This window comes from Pleurodeles waltl, chromosome 7 (assembly GCF_031143425.1).
Source record: "Pleurodeles waltl isolate 20211129_DDA chromosome 7, aPleWal1.hap1.20221129, whole genome shotgun sequence".
Classification (NCBI taxonomy): domain Eukaryota; kingdom Metazoa; phylum Chordata; class Amphibia; order Caudata; family Salamandridae; genus Pleurodeles; species Pleurodeles waltl.
Genome location: NC_090446.1, coordinates 702,305,552 through 702,322,374, shown reverse-complemented (window position 1 = coordinate 702,322,374; position 16,823 = coordinate 702,305,552). Strand labels below are relative to the sequence as shown.

Below are 16,823 nucleotides of genomic sequence, written 5' to 3'. Positions count from 1 at the left end.
TGAAAACACAACAGAAGAAAAATCCCAAACCAGTTTACAAAACTAGAGTACATTTGAATACATTATTTAACACAAAAACAAAAAAAATATTATCAGTACATCCAGAGTTGTGATATTTTAAAATTTTAAGGTTCAAAATTGCACCTAGAAGATGAAAGCACCAACCGCGGAAATCTAGTCACCTTTAGCACAGCAACCAAGGGTCCAGGAGTGTATGGAGACCTCTTGGGGATTTCATGACTCACTAAGGATGGGTCCAGGTGTGGGTTCAAGATAGTGGGAGCCCGTTATGTCCCTGTGGCTCTGAACAAGGGTCCAGAAAACTAGCCCTTGGAGTTACTTCTGAAAGTCCTGGGTGCAGGTGTAGATATAGAATGCATAGCAGGTCCCAGCAGCAGGCAGCCCTGAGAGTTATTCCACAGAACCAGTAGTGAAGTGAAGAGAAGGTCATCACAGCCCTATTTTTAAACCCTGGTTGCCCTGCTCCGAGATGGTGGGAGAAGTCTCCAAAAAGATTATTTATAGTTCTGTGAAGCAATGTTGAGTGCCACAAGCAGACAGTCATTGTTATGGTAAGATAAATTAAAAAAGGTGAAGATGGAATGTTGTTGCACTTGATCCTCATAACATTTTAAAAGACCATTCTCTCATTTTAGTTAGTATGTCCATCATTAACAAGAGCAGTGTAGCATTTTAAAGGGAACTGTTGTACCTTCTGACTATTCACTTTGTACAAGGTCTTCAAAGATCAACAATTAGAGGGCATTGATGAGGTGCTGAGAAATGATTCTTGACTAAGTGGGGACTATGACCTGTTATTGGGAGGCTGTGGTTCACGACGGTGGCAGAGGCTGTGAATTCTTAGAAGTCACCAATGAAGACTGTTCAACATAAAACTGGTACACCGTATATGTTAAGTACTGCAGTCATAAACAGACAACATTTACTGTGTTGTTTCATTGGTTTATTCGATCAAATTATACATATTTTAGTCTGCCTTAATGCAAACATTGTGTCATACTCAATGTTAGTACAATCCCAACCAAAAATAAGACACCTTCCTATTCACTAGCTTCACCAATATTTTGATACAATAATGCACAAGACTGATTATCTGAGAAATAGTTCTCATCAAATGCACTAGCAAAGTAGCCCTCCTTTGTGGTTTGCTATAATCACACACACCACCCCATCCAAGAAGAGAGCCTAGTTTTTTTTTTTATCATAATCTAGAAAAGCTGTTAGAGTAGGAGTTTTGTTCTGATTATTCCAGGGAAAATGTGATGTCTTGCATAAACATATTATTGCAATTCCCTAGCAAGGAAGCAAATGTTAATGTTTTAATGTGGTTCTACAATGCTTAGGCTGCTGAATACACTTGAAAATAAGCAATTACTATGCATTAACATTTTGCAGCCATCGTTCTTTAAGTCAAATTGCAATGTAGCACGTCATGCACAAAATACACCCAGAGTTAATCCAAATACTAGTTGGTCAAATTACTAATAACATCATCAGTAGGTCTTTGGCAAATATTATTATTGTATCTTATGGTTCAACTAACTCGAAAGCATAACCACACTTCATGGAACAGTCAGGCCAGAAACAAGAATCTAAGTAACTCAGACTATTTGCTTTGCCATAGTCCGTCAAAAGGCTCTGCGATGTCCAATAAGGCCAGGAACAGCTTTATTAAAAAAGTAAAGTCTCCTGGGGAAAGGCAGGGGCAGTGGAGCCTATATTGTATCCCACCAATGAATCCGCCATCTGCAACTAAGCTATGCCATGACTAATTTGAGATGAGGAAAGAAAAACGTATCGCAATAAAGTATTCCAATGAACTTCAGCTAATATGCTGTACATTTTCTGAACATGAACATCTGTAACTCACCTGTCAAAGGCTTTAGATTTCAGCTGTGAAAACACTTTATAATTCTCTCATCTATTATTTCTTTAAAGTTTTAGATGGCTAAAATTAATACAGCACACTGTTCTTCAATTGTGAACTATAATTGAAGTTGCATATTTAAAAAAAATTCTAACAGTTGAGCAGCATAGCTTTGTACAGGTGCTTACACATGTCTCACAAACATTTGTTTATCCCAGGTGTTTTCCATTTGGATGTTGTTCATTCGATAATTAATCGCTGAACGCGTTTTCCAATTCAACGTCTGATTTTCATGTTCTTTGAGGCAACTCAAAAGTAATTTATTACAGATCTCAAGTTTTCATCTACAGACAGAAAGACCATCATCTTTGCCAAACTGTACCATGAAACAAAACAATTCTTTTACTTGGGTTTTTTGAACTTGAATGGAGTTGAGGAAACAGGCCGTTTTTTCCCCCTCAATTCCTTCATCTGCTCTTTCCTCAATTATTTTATGTTACATCCATCTGTATAACGCATTGTTACCATGTATTTTTCTAGGGAAGGTTTTGGAATATGGGCATCAGTTATGACTGCAAAATTCTCATTGACTGGTGTCAAATTAGACGTTGAACTTGGTTGTTTTTATAACATTTACAGGAATGTAGTATTGGATAGCGGTGGCCAAAGTTAGTAACAGTAATGTACTATTTAGCAAGGGATTATAATGGATAGTGGCAGGCTAGATACTGTTGTGGGTTTGTATGAAGTACCAGATCCACTTGAAGACTTTAGCATATGCAACAGTGACTTTATCATCATGCCCATCGTATGTCTCAAGCGGCAAAGAACCCATCTGTCTGAATCGAAGGTTTGTTCTAATACTGACTCTATAAAATCATTTGCAGTTGCGAGTGGTTGCCCTCTGTGGGACTATTACCACTAGGAAGGAATACAGATTAGATTGACTCAATATTTTGGAGATTTCATGCCTGTTGACCAGTGCACAAATCCCTTTTCCGTCATCTAGGTCACGTATCCCTTTTAAATCAATTGAATCTTCTAAATAAAGAGAGAACAGTAAGCAACAATCCAAGGTAAAGCAACAATGCATTATCGACATACATAACTAGGACAGCTTTTCTGTTCGCTGCTGGCCACATTGTCCTTTTCTTGCCTCGGTATACTTGTATTCCACTCAAACAACATTTTGGTGACCGTAATTACATGTTTTTGAATTAAAATCTATCAGTCAGTGCTTCGGGGTTGGCCTTAAACTGTAAATGAACTACTGTATAACGCTGTTCCTTTCATAACTTATCTGGGTATTATTAAATGGTGATTGTTCTGAAGTAGCACACTGTTATTATTTCATCTAAGAAGGCTTTACATGGTTGTTATTCTTTTTGCAATCTCATCTCCGCCATTACTCACATCAAATTTTATTGGACAATACATGGCTCCTGATCTGCAGTTGTGCTCATACTGCATTTGGGAACACCATACAAGAATGAAGGGTGATACCCTGAAACCGGTCCAAGGATGCTAGTTTCCGGTCGGGGAGGACCTGGTCTGGCAGTTCGGGCTGGACTGTTCTCATGGGGAACAGGGTCAAAACTGATTTGCATATGGCAAGGTCCAAACATGGAGATCAAAAGAACGATGGATTAAACCGAATCTGTGAATGGGGGTGAGTGAGTGAAAAGTTTCAACACTCTGCCCATCATCCTTTTGTGTTGCTAAAGCTTCCTATTGTTATGCACTCAATGTTACTGGCCATTGTACAAGTGGGAGGATTTTACACAGCCATAGTACTGGTGTCTGAAATATATATTTTAATGTCAGATCGAGAGGCTTATACCTACTGACTATGCTTATGGAGCGTTCACTTCCATTAGGCTAGGCCTCAATTACCGACTTTACCCCAATGTAAGACTATTTTACCATTTGGGCCATTTCTTCTTTGGAAACATTGTAATCTGTGCCGTTATTCCACTTATTAAGATTATGAGTCAGCCTTTCACTGTTGAACTTCTAGTGTATCTTTTCTGGCTCTGTATCTTTTTGCTTCTGGCAGCTGTGTTTGCACTTGTGGGCTTCCCTCAGCCATCTCCAAAAAGGTTGCTGCAGTCCCCTTCAATGCCTTCATTACCTTTGATTTTTGAAGACCCAAACTACATGCTCCTGACACTGGTTTAACAGAACTCTAAACCCATTGCGTCATAGCACAATCCCAGTGCATGATCAGGTTTAGTGATCCGAGTAGCAGTGGATCGCCTTTTGGATAGAAATAAAGGTTATCTTCCGCACTATTTAAGAAATTGCCTAAGACATTAAAGAAAAAGCCTGTCCCTTCTGCCCTTTCCCTACGAATCACGGATATTAATGGAATACATTTCTTTGCTGTCTGAACTGTAATATTAAGCTTGCATGGCCTACAATATTCCCATAACTCAACTGAGCATCTAACAAGACAAATTAGACAGACTAGAATTGAAACAACTCTACCACAGACAATAAAATCAGTTATTTTCAGGCTATCAATAGCAACCACCGTTCAACACTAGACTCTACTATAATTCACATTGTCTTATAAGACAGTCCTGGAACCTTCATGCACAACCCATCACTGAAGCCATATATTGGGAACAAATTAGCACCATTACTGCACATCCCAATGTCTGTATGTATATGTAAGATACATTTTAGGAAACCAACACCGCTCGGTAGCCGAAACTGCTCAGTCAAGGACAATCGTACAACTCGGAGGACTAAAATAAACTGCAAAGTCTGTTGCTACAGGCCCCCATTCATTTAACAGACTCCATAATTCCCTGCAGAAACAGATACATTATTCTTCTACTACTAAACACAAACTCATCACTAAACAATTACTTTGAACAAAATGGTAATATCTGTGTCATTCCTACATTCACCCACTTACACACTGGCAATAAAGCAGACACACAAACTCAGCATGCACATACAAGATACATCAAAAGAATAAAACTAGAACAAGCATTGGCATAGCCAACAGGTCTCTATTTTGGGACCTTATGAGTGTTTAGTCAGAGCTATTGGCTTTGCCAATGTATTTAAGCCATGTTGCAGTCTTGTGGCAGGTGTGCAGCATGTTGCAAAGTTATATTTAAAAAGTGTTATAAACATTTGTGTTACCTTATATATAATAAGATTTTATGTATAACTGAATGACCCTATTAAAAAAATTAACATAAAAAGTGGTTTTGACTATATAGAAGTAAAAGTGATTATTGCTTTAAAGTAACCAAGGCCAAAATGCAACTTCACAAGCAAAATAAAATGTTACTACAGCGGAATACCGCAAACACTTTCATATTAAACCAATCAGTGGCAAGAATTTAATTAATAAGGACAGTTGCTGCATGACAACCCTGCTTTTCTGCTGGAGGTGTTAATTGACCCAGCAGAGCCCACAGAGCCTCCAGCAGAGGCCTGAGGAATGTTTGCATTTTACAGCCCCTTTAATAAAAACGGCTGGGGAAGGCATTCTTCTGAGCTATGAAGAGGTGGGGCATAAAGACACGTCAGAGGGCAAATTAGGAAGCAAGATGATTTTAAGTTTAGTATGTACATGTGTCACCTAAAATCACGAATGGAAAACAAACTTTACACTAGAAGTGTATATTAATGTGAAAGTGTGTGTACAGGCGGGTAGCTGTGCATGCAGGAATGTGTGACTGAGAGGGTTTTGGTACTACAAAAAACATGCTCAACAAGACAAGTTCCACGAGAAGCAAAAAATCATTACCATACAAAGGACCCTCAGCTCGGTTGGATCACATTTATAATTTACAGGCATCCCAACCTTACCTGCAGTCAGTTCCGCAATGTCCTTTTCTAGTAGGCTAGTGTGTGTTCTCCAAGCCAAACAAAAGGTCCTAGCTGCTTTCTGAAGGAGTACACGTGGTCAGTAAGATAGCAATCATCCAATAAAGGGTATGCAGTTACGAGACCCTTTTTAGGGTCGAGACTGCGTCCCATATCGCTAACGAGGCGCTTTAGGTATTAGAAAAGGGCTCGGAGCCACGTCGACGTCACGCTATTGTCTTTCATTGGCAAGTTGGCTTGCCTGTTAGAATCCGCTTCTATTGATTAGTGGAAGGTACGCCTTTTCCGGTGGTTAGCCCTCCTCGAGCGCAGCGCCCAAGTGCAGAAAACATGCGAGGGTCACTGGGTTTGTGGACTACTTTTTCTCTATTTTCGCAGCGTGATCTCGCTGGGCAGAAGTCGAGCTCCTCGCATACTATCGACCGTGTTACACAGTTAATTGCACTTTTGCCAGTTACGTTCATAATTGCACTTTTGTCGATAGGTATTATTACATATGAACTGTAGCAGCGCGATCACGCAGTTTTTTCATTTAATGCAAGAAAAATCCGATTGGGAGTTTAGAACTGTGAACAGCTGTAACTCAGACAAATGCGAGACCCTAGTGCACTGCAAATGCTTGTTTGAAAAGGCAGACAAACTACCTACGATTATACTCGGGGCGTTGTGGTAATTTTACAGTTCCTCCCTGCGGCCCTGTCAACCTCTGAATCCAGGGAGGCTCTATTCGGCCATGCGGAGACAGGCATGACAAGTATGTTTTTTTTAAATTGAGGATGTAATCTGTATTAGTAGCACCAACACGCCAGGAAGTATCTCTCAATAAGGTAAGAACAAGTGTTGTCCAAATGTTAGCAGTGCTAGCAAAGTGTGTGTTCGGCCAGTGACACGGGACGGTGGCGATGCGTTTCTACCAGACAACACGTGGTCAGTCAAGAAACAATGTGCCCCGCACAAGTAATACTGGCGCATATATAGCTTTGCTGAGTCCCACGCTGGATAAACAAAGCGATGTGCCACCATAGTCACAATGTCCAGCAAACGAAAAGTTTGGGCGCTCCCTCTTAGGGATTTACAGTACACTCCTGGCACAGGAAAGATAAATAACAAGCACGGCAAACAAAGCGGCTGCAAAGCTTTCATCAAGCCGCGCACGAAGTAAACAAAACACAAACACTTAACACGAGCAGAGGCAGGGGTGATGCAATGCGTCTTTATCAAACAACATTTACATTTGAGTTGGGCTTTTCACAAGTAGTGAGGCAGCACAACCAGTTTACCTATATTCACTGCCAACAGCTAGAAGACACACTAAAATACATAAACAGAGAAGCTCAGTTTCTTGACTGAGAGGTCATTGGGTGGTAGCCATATTCAATAAAGTAGGGGCTTTTCTTAATTTGATGTGCGGTGTTGTTTCATGGCAGTGCAGCTCTGTGTCCTATGTGTACTGCATTTCGGAGCAGGGCACTCGTTACTGTGGTTACCGGTGTACTAGGAAGTCTTTGTATAGCGCACTGCCCCCGAGTTCATGGTGCATTTTGGTACAAGGAGGTGTCCTCTGCGTCCTGTCCTGTACTTATTTATACTGTTCCTCTAAAGTACCTAATAACATCTAGAATTGACTGATTCCTTGATTTTCCCTCAGTACACCTCTTACAATGTATTTTACATCCTAGCCCACAAAGAAAACATTATAAAAAATGTCAACATTTTTGTAACTATAGAAGAGTTCATTTTCAGGCCTGTGTATTTTGTTGTGTATTTCAGTTTTTTGTTATCTGATTTGCACTTGGGCTGTGTGAAAACAGTATCTTGTGCTATGCAGGATGCATGAAGCACATAGAACTGGATGCTTGGCCATACTTATATGGCTGTAAGACGCTGGGCTGACAGGTTAATGGCAGAGTAGAAGCACCTCTTGGCAAGGCTAGTATATTTCTAATAGCACAGCATCAGCACTTCTCTGCAAAGCTCATTGGGTTTAACACTTATCAGCACGGCTCTCAATAGACTTTATCAGCAGTGCTGCTCTAAATGTAATAGGCCAGAGTAAGAAGACCATTTCTTGGCTTATGTACTTTTCATGGAAACTGCTTGCCCTTCTGAAGCAGTCTGAAATATTTACAGAACAACACCAAGAAACCCCTCTGGTTCTCTGACACCCTCAAAGAATCAAAGAAAACTTGTCGCGCACTTGAGAAAGCCTGGCGCAAGGACCGCACCGCTGACAACATGACCGCCCTCAAGAACGCTACCCGCGAACACCACCACCTGATCCGCGCTGCCAAAAGGAATTTTTTCACCAACAGACTGGACAAAAACAGCCACAACAGCAGAGAACTCTTCAGCATCGTCAAGTTCTCCAACCCCAGCGCCAACGCCAACGCCGTCACGCCCTCACAGGATCTATGCGAATCCCTCGCCACGTTCTTCCATCGCAAGATCAGCAACCTCCACGACAGCTTCGGACACCAGACCCAACCAAACACCACAGAACACACATCCCCGACCATCACCCTCAACAACTGGACCCACATCAGCACGGAAGAAACCAAATCCATCATGAACTCTATCCACTCCGGCGCCCCTTCGGACCCCTGCCCGCACTTCATCTTTAACAAAGCCGACGACATCATCGCCCCGCACCTCCAGACCATCATCAACTCTTGTTTTTCTTCTGCTACCTTCCCCGAATGCTGGAAACACGCCGAAGTCAACGCCCTACTAAAGAAACCTACGGCTGACCCGAGCGACCTGAAAAACTTCCGCCCCATCTCCCTTCTGCCTTTCCCAGCCAAAGTAATAGAGAAGACCGTCAACAAACAGCTGACCACCTTCCTGGAAGACAACAACCTGCTCGACCCCTCACAGACCGGATTCCGAACCAACCACAGCACTGAAACCGGCCTCATCTCAGTCACAGACGACATCAGAACCCTGATGGACAACGGTGAAACAGTTGCCCTCATTCTTCTCTACCTCTCGGCTGCCTTTGACACCGTCTGTCACCGCACCCTAATCACCCGCCTCTGCTCCACCGGGATCCAAGACCAGGCCCTGGACTGGATCGCCTCCTTCCTCGCAAACCGCTCCCAAAGAGTCTACCTCCCTCCGTTTCGCTCAGAACCCACTGAGATCATCTGCGGCGTACCTCAAGGCTCATCACTCAGCCCGACACTCTTCAATGTCTACATGAGCCCCCTCGCCAACATCGTACGCAAGCACGACATCATCATCACCTCCTACGCCGACGACACCCAACTTATACTCTCCCTCACCAAGGACCCCGCCAGCGCCAAGACCAATCTACAAGAGGGTATGAAGGACGTCGCAGATTGGATGAGGCTCAGCCGCCTAAAGCTGAACTCTGAAAAAACTGAAGTCCTCATCCTCGGCAACACCCCGTCCACCTGGGACGACTCCTGGTGGCCCACGGCCCTCGGCACCGCACCGACCCCCGCAGACCACGCCCGCAACCTCGGCTTCATCTTGGACCTTCTTCTCACCATGACCAAGCAAGTCAACGCCGTGTCCTCCGCCTGCTTCCTCACCCTCCGCATGCTCCGCAAGATCTTCCGCTGGATCCCCGCCGACACCAGAAAAACCGTGACCCACGCCCTCGTCACGAGCCGCCTGGACTACGGCAACACCCTCTACGCCGGGACCACAGCCAAACTCCAAAATCGCCTACAACGCATTCAAAACGCCTCGGCCCGCCTCATCCTCGACGTACCCCGCAGCAGCCACATCTCCGCACACCTGAGACACCTGCATTGGCTCCCAGTCAGCAAAAGGATCACCTTCCGACTTCTCACCCACGCACACAAAGCCCTCCACGACAAGGGACCGGAATACCTCGACAGACGCCTCAACTTCTACGTCCCCACCCGCCCCCTCCGCTCCTCTGGCCTCGCACTCGCCGCCGTCCCTCGCATCCGACGCTCCACGGCGGGTGGGAGATCTTTCTCCTTCCTGGCGGCCAAGACCTGGAACTCCCTCCCCACCAGCCTCAGGACCACCCAGGACCACTCCGCTTTCCGGAGACTCCTAAAGACCTGGCTGTTCGAGCAGCGATAACCACCCCCTTTGTCCCTAGCGCCTTGAGACCCGCACGGGTGAGTAGCGCGCTTTATAAATGCTAATGATTTGATTTGATTTGATTTGACATTTGGCAGAAGAAGCATTTTTCTGTGTGGCTGCTTGACTTTTTTATAGGCTCGTACCGACCTTTCTCAAAAGTGGGGGGCAGACCGCAGCAGTGCAATCAGAGACTTCCCATCCCACCTGCAGAAGCAACAGAAACAAGTAGTACGCAGCAGTAGTCCACCAAATGCAGACAAGTGGAAGGCTACAAGTCCTGGGGGCGTGCTCCACGGAAAGGAACAAACAAGGAAAAGGTGGGACAAATGGGAACAAATACACACTTGGAAGCAAGGCTTTTTTAAGGGCACTAAAAGGAACAAAATGGAGAACTGGAGGACTACCCACCAGCCAAAACACTAATGCAGACTCAATTTCAAGTTGGTGTGCTAACCCACTGCCCCATGAAGTATGCTGGAAGCAGAATGTGAATAACATTCAGACAGAAGAGGATGACCCAAGAACCTCTATATATGTAGAGTTGTTAGACCTGTCACCCATAGAGTGGTCTTCCCCCAAACCTTCTTTCTCTCTCATCATCCTTCTTTTGAGATATATTTTTGTTGGTCTTAGGATTGTGCACTTTACCACTTCTAACCAGTGCTAAAGTACTTGTGCTCGCTTCTCTATAACATGATTAAATTGACTTACACCCAACTGGAATATTTAATTTACTTTTAAATCCCTTGTGGTAAACCATATACCCAGGGCCTATAAATTAAGTGCTGCCAGTGTACCTGCAGTACTTATTGTGCCACCCACTCAAGTGTCATCTTAACACATGACCCAGACATGCCACTGCATTCTCAATGCAGTTTTAAACAGCCATGTCGACTTGGCATTAAAGCCTCATTGACAGGAATTAAAATCCTCTTTTATTATATATTAGTCACCCCTAAGATAGGTCCTAGGCAGCCCATAGGGCAGAGTGCTGTGTAATTAAAAAACAGTCCACGTACCTTTACGTCTTACATGTCTTAGTATTGAAAAACTCCTAAATTTGTTTTTCACTACTGTGAGTGCTACCCCTCTCATAGAATAACATGGGTGATTCCTTATTACATTTAATAGGCTGTAATTTCCAATTGGGAGCACACAGATATTTCGTGTTTGGTTTCTTTTGATTTGTAATGAAAACCCCTATTTAATAGTAAAGTCGGGATTACGATTATAATTTTGAAAATGACACTTTAGAAAGTTGGCATCTTTCTGCCCGTGGCTCTTTCGTGCCTGTAGCCTGCCTGGAGTCACATGAGTGGGTAACTGACAGTCAGACATTGTGAATTCCTTCTAGACAGTAACAAAATAGACTACTCACAGGATGGAGGCAAAGAGCTGAGTCCAGTCCCACTTACAACTGAGTAGGGAGTTGTAGGAAGTTGGCTCTGTATGCACTATTTCAAAGTAAGGAATAGTATGCACAGAGTCCAAGGGCTCCCCTTAGAGGTAAGATAGTGGCAAAAAGAGATAATACTAATGCTCTATTTTGTGGTAGTGTGGTCGAGAAGTAGGCTTATCAAAGGAGTAGTCTTAAGCATTTGTTGTACATACACACAGGCAATAAATGAGGAACACACACTCAGAGACAATTCCAGGCCAATAGGTTTTTGTATAGAAAAATATATTTTCTTAGTTTATTTTAAGAACCACAGGTTCAAATTCTACATGTAATACTTTGCATGAAAGGTATTGCAGGTAAGTACTTTAGGAACTTTGAATAATCACAATAGCATATATACTTTTCAAATAAAACACATATAGCTATTTTAAAACTAGACACTTATTGCAATTTTTACAGTTCCTAGGGGGAGTAGGAGTTTGTTAGTTCTTGCAGGTAAGTAAACCACCTACGGGGTTCAAATTTGGGTCCAAGGTAGCCCACCGTTGGGGGTTCAGAGCAACCCCAAAGTTACCACACCAGCAGCTCACGGCCGCTCAGGTGCAGAGGTCAAAGTGGTGCCCAAAACGCATAGGCTTCAATGGAGAAGGGGGTGCCCCGGTTCCAGTCTGCCAGCAGGTAAGTACCCGCGTCTTCGGAGGGCAGACCAGGGGGCTTTTGTAGGGCACCGGGGGGGGACACAAGTTAGCACAGAAAGTACACCCTCAGCAGCACGGGGCGGCCGGGTGCAGTGTGCAAACACACGTCGGGTTTTCAATAGGAATCAATGGGAGACCAAGGGGTCTCTTCAGCGATGCAGGCAAGCAAGGGGGGGGGGGGCTCCTCGGGGTAGCCACCACCTGGGCAAGGGAGAGGGCCTCCTGGGTGTCACTCCTGCACTGGAGTTCCGATCCTTCAGGTCCTGGGGGCTGCGGGTGCAGGGTCTTTTCCAGGCATCGGGATCTGGGAGTCAGGCAGTCGCGGTCAGGGGGAGCCTCGGGATTCCCTCTGCAGGCGTCGCTGTGGGGGCTCAGGGGGGACAACTCTGGCTACTCACGGTCTCGTAGTCGCCGGGCAGTCCTCCCTGAAGTGTTTGTTCTCCACAAGTCGGGCCGGGGGCGTTGGGTGCAGAGTTGCAAGTCTCACGCTTCTGGCGGGAAATGCAGTTGTCTTGAAGTTGCTTCTTTGGAAACAAAGTTGCAGTCTTGGGTGAACAGGGCCGCTGTTCTCGGGAGTTTCTTGGTCCTTTTAGAGCAGGGCAGTCCTCTGAGGATTCAGAGGTCGCTGGTCCTGGGGAAAGCGTCGCTGGAGCAATTTTCTTCCAAAGGGGGGGGGGGGAAGACAGGCCGGTAGAGTTGGGGCCAAAGCAGTTGGTGTCTCCGTCTTCTCTGCAGGGTTTTTCAGCTCAGCAGTCCTCTTCTTCTTAGGTTGCAGGAATCTGAGTTCCTAGGTTTAGGGGAGCTCCTAAATACAGAATTTAGGGGTGTGTTTAGGTCAGGGAGGGCAGTAGCCAATGGCTACTAGCCCTGAGGGTGGCTACACCCTCTTTGTGCCTCCTCCCAAGGGGAGGGGGTCACATTCCTATCCCTATTGGGGGGATCCTCCATCTGCAAGATGGAGGATTCCTAAAAGTCAGAGTCACTTCAGCTCAGGTTGCCTTAGGGGCTGTCCTGACTGGTCAGTGACTCCTCCTTGTTTTTCTCATTATCTCCTCCGGCCTTGCCGCCAAAAGTGGGGCCGTGGCCGGAGGGGGCGGGCAACTCCACTAGCTGGAATGCCCTGTGGTGCTGGAACAAAGGGGGTGAGCCTTTGAGGCTCACCGCCAGGTGTTACAGCTCCTGCAAGGCGGAGGTGATAAGCACCTCCACCCAGTGCAGGCTGTGTTACTAGCCACAGAGTGACAAAGGCACTCTCCCCATGTGGCCAGCAACATGTCTCGAGTGTGGCAGGCTGCTAAAACCAGTCAGCCTACACAGGTAGTTGGTTAAGGTTACAGGGGGCACCTCTAAGGTGCCCTCTGGGGTGTATTTTACAATAAAATGTACACTGGCATCAGTGTGCATTTATTGTGCTGAGAAGTTTGATACCAAACTTCCCAGTTTTCAGTGTAGCCATTATGGTGCTGTAGAGTTCGTGTTTGACAGACTCTCAGACCATATACTCTTATGGCTACCCTGCACTTACAATGTCTAAGGTTTTGCTTAGACACTGTAGCGGCACAGCGCTCATGCACTGGTACCCTCACCTATGGTATAGTGCACCCTGCCTTAGGGCTGTAAGGCCTGCTAGAGGGGTGGCTTATCTATACTGCATAGGCAGTGTGAGGTTGGCATGGCACCCTGAGGGGAGTGCCATGTCGACTTACTCGTTTTGTCCTCACCAGCACACACAAGCTGGCAAGCAGTGTGTCTGTGCTGAGTGAGGGGTCCCCAGGGTGGCATAAGATATGCTGCAGCCCTTAGAGACCTTCCCTGGCATCAGGGCCCTTGGTACCAGGGGTACCAGTTACAAGGGGTACCAGTTACAAGGGACTTACCTGGATGCCAGGGTGTGCCAATTGTGTAAACAAAAGTACAGGTTAGGGAAAGAACACTGGTGCTGGGGCCTGGTTAGCAGGCCTCAGCACACTTTCAAATCAAAACATAGCATCAGCAAAGGCAAAAAGTCAGGGGGTAACCATGCCAAGGAGGCATTTCCTTACAGGAGTGCTCTGCCTTCATACAAAGGACCTGCTGTCTTCACATTGTCATTGGAGCCAGGACAGAGGAGTCAGGAAATTCCATGCACTTCAGATCCACTGTCTAGAAGCTTCTCTCACCTTCCAGAGGCAGGGCACCAGAGTGTAGAAATAGGGTCTCAGACACCAACTCTTCAGGACACTTCTGGACCTGTGGCTACTCTGCCAGGAAGGAAGGCTGCTGCTCTGCTGGAAGACTGTCACTCAGCTGGACTGAAGGACTGAAGGACTGATGCCCTGCTATCCTCTTGCCTGGGTAAGAAGGACTGGAACTGCATCTTTTGAACCCAGGATCCTGAAGTGACAACAAACTGGCCTCCTTACTACATCCTCTAGGAAAACAAATCTCCAACAGCAAACCCAGTACCGGGACTACTCCATCTGCGAGTCCATCTTGCCAAGTGGCATCTCCCCAGTCCAGAACACTTGAAAGGAAGCCTGAAGGTGCTCCGTCAGCCCATCTGTGGACCCATCAGGACCGACACACTGCCTCTGCTGCGGGGTGCAAACAAGAACAGAACTGATGCATCGTGTCTGCTATGAGTGTCCTCCCAACAAAAAGGATCCTGCATTGACCCTGCAGCTGCATCGGAACTGCCGCCTGTGCAAAACATTTCTGACAAAGGTCGTTGCATTTCTTGTCGGCGGCAGCCTCTATGACGCAGGTTTTCGCATCGCCGCTTCACTGCTCCTCACAACCGACACTTTGCCTCAACTGCGTGGCACATACTTGATGCAGGACTTCACCTCCTTGACATTTCCCCGGGGGCCAGATATCCACAGTGGGCGCTTTGGGCTTTTGTGTTATTTTCGCTCAAATCTTTAAAAATACACAATCCTGGTTCAACTGATTATGTTTTTGTTAATTACTCTATTCTAAATTGGTTTGGCATTTTGTGTTGTATTTTCACTTTATTACTGTTTGTCTGCTGCATAAATACTTTAAAAACTTTGCCTCTATGTCAAGCCTGACTGTTTTGGTGCCAAGATACCCAGGGCAGGTTAATTTGGTGCCTTTTTGTGGTTCACCCTGGAAGAGACTGTGGCTGTTGCTTGACCAGGGTCCACATCCCGGTCAACCTACAACCCATTTTCACACAAGAGGTTTTTTTTTTTTTTTTTTTTATTACGAAGGCTGATCGACAACTACATTTTTCAGTACCTACTAAGATGGTCTAGCAAGGATTATCACAGTGCAAGTTGTCTATCCCAGAGGTGTCAGAGGAAGAACCCAAAATTCTTGCTTACTACACTATTCTTTGAGATTCCATGCAACAAAATCCCTATATACAGGCATTATTCTTACGTCCCATGTCCTTGTCCCAGTCATTAATTTTGAGGTAAACTCCACATCAATCAGGGAAAAAAAAAACAAGAGGTGGTGTGTAAACCCTACCCACCTTAGCACAGTAAAAACACCCCTTTTACCCATATCACTTCCTGTTTTTTATTCTTGCCAACTAGGACGAGAACAGAAACATGGACCCCCTGCTGAGCATGGGTCTTGGATTACTTCCGTTCTCCTCCTGCTATGCAGCTTACTGGAAGTTTCCCTGTTCCTGTTAGCAGTCTGCACTGGAGATTTTTGCACACATACAAGTCTGGTGGCTAGGGCATGCGAAGTTGAGTGTATTCCATGCATGTGCATGTCAATGTCCTTCGTACATGCGTGAGATTTATACTCTGCAAATGTGCTTTTGGAAGTTAATTTCAAGTGCGGTCGCACCAGTTTTTATATTTGAAGCACTGGATGCAAGCCCTTTGGCTGGGCTGCACAATTCCATACCAAGAAGTTTTGAGGGAGCTGGTGTGAAAAGAACGAGACAAAAATGTCAAACTGGAGTAAGTTGTCCATAATTTTCAAAGCTCTCTTAACCTTTCTGGTGGGACATTCTAAATCACCATGTGTTGTTCAGAACAGACAACTCAACAACAGTATCATACAGGAACAGGCATGGGAAAACAAAGTCTGCCTTTCCCAAACTGATGGTCTTTGACATTGGAGTCCGAGCAGAGAAACGTCTGCTTTCCCTGAATTCAACTCACAATGGGGTTGTGGGTTGGGAGATGGGGAAGGGGAGGGACAATACAGCAGCAGACAAACTAAGCAGGGTTTTAAACTATGTCCACCTCTTGTCTGGTATTTTCCAGATATGCCAGGCCAGGGAGCAGTTTCTGGATATGTTTGCCTCCAGAGAAGACATTTGACGTCCAAGGTTCTTCTTCGATATCATGATCCAGAAGCATGGGTGTAGATGCACTGTCCCAACCTTGGCCTCCTCAGCTCCTACATGCATTCCCACCTACTCCTGTCCAGAGAGAGAATGTGGAAATAGTCCTGTTCTAGCCAAGACACTCTTGGATTCTTCACCTGAAGGGCCTGGCTGTTCTTCCTCCCCGAAAAATTTAGTTGTCCCCCTTCCCTCTCAAAAGTGGAGGAGGGATTTACATCTAGACTGGCTCTATCAGTCTAGAGATTGAGAGGATTGGGCTTCGGGGAAGAGGGATTCCTAAACACTTAGCGGAGATTCTTCAGGGTTCTAGATGCCCATCTTCACAAAGTCCTACTCTAAGCAATGGGAAAATGTTAAAGTATGGTGTGCTTCTAATTTCATTTCAAGACCGGAGGCTACCATTATGGATACACATCTTTGAATGCCACTCAGCAGCACCTTCAAAGAACACTAAGCAACAATCCAGAACTATAACACATTAGTCCACCTTTTAGAACACTCTTCCGCTTTTAACTGCTGCTCTCTGAAGAGATAGGTACCTTCAGTGTATATATTTTTTAAAGTTCAATATAATGTCATTTTATTTGTATTACA

General features: G+C 45.2%; 1 protein-coding gene across 2 annotated transcripts in view; it reads right to left on the bottom strand.

Annotated features, from left to right (window-relative positions):
- ZCCHC10 (zinc finger CCHC-type containing 10) overlaps positions 1-16,823 on the bottom strand; it is an 87,007-nt gene that overhangs the window by 44,996 nt on the left and 25,188 nt on the right. The gene's annotated exons all lie outside the window — the stretch shown is intronic.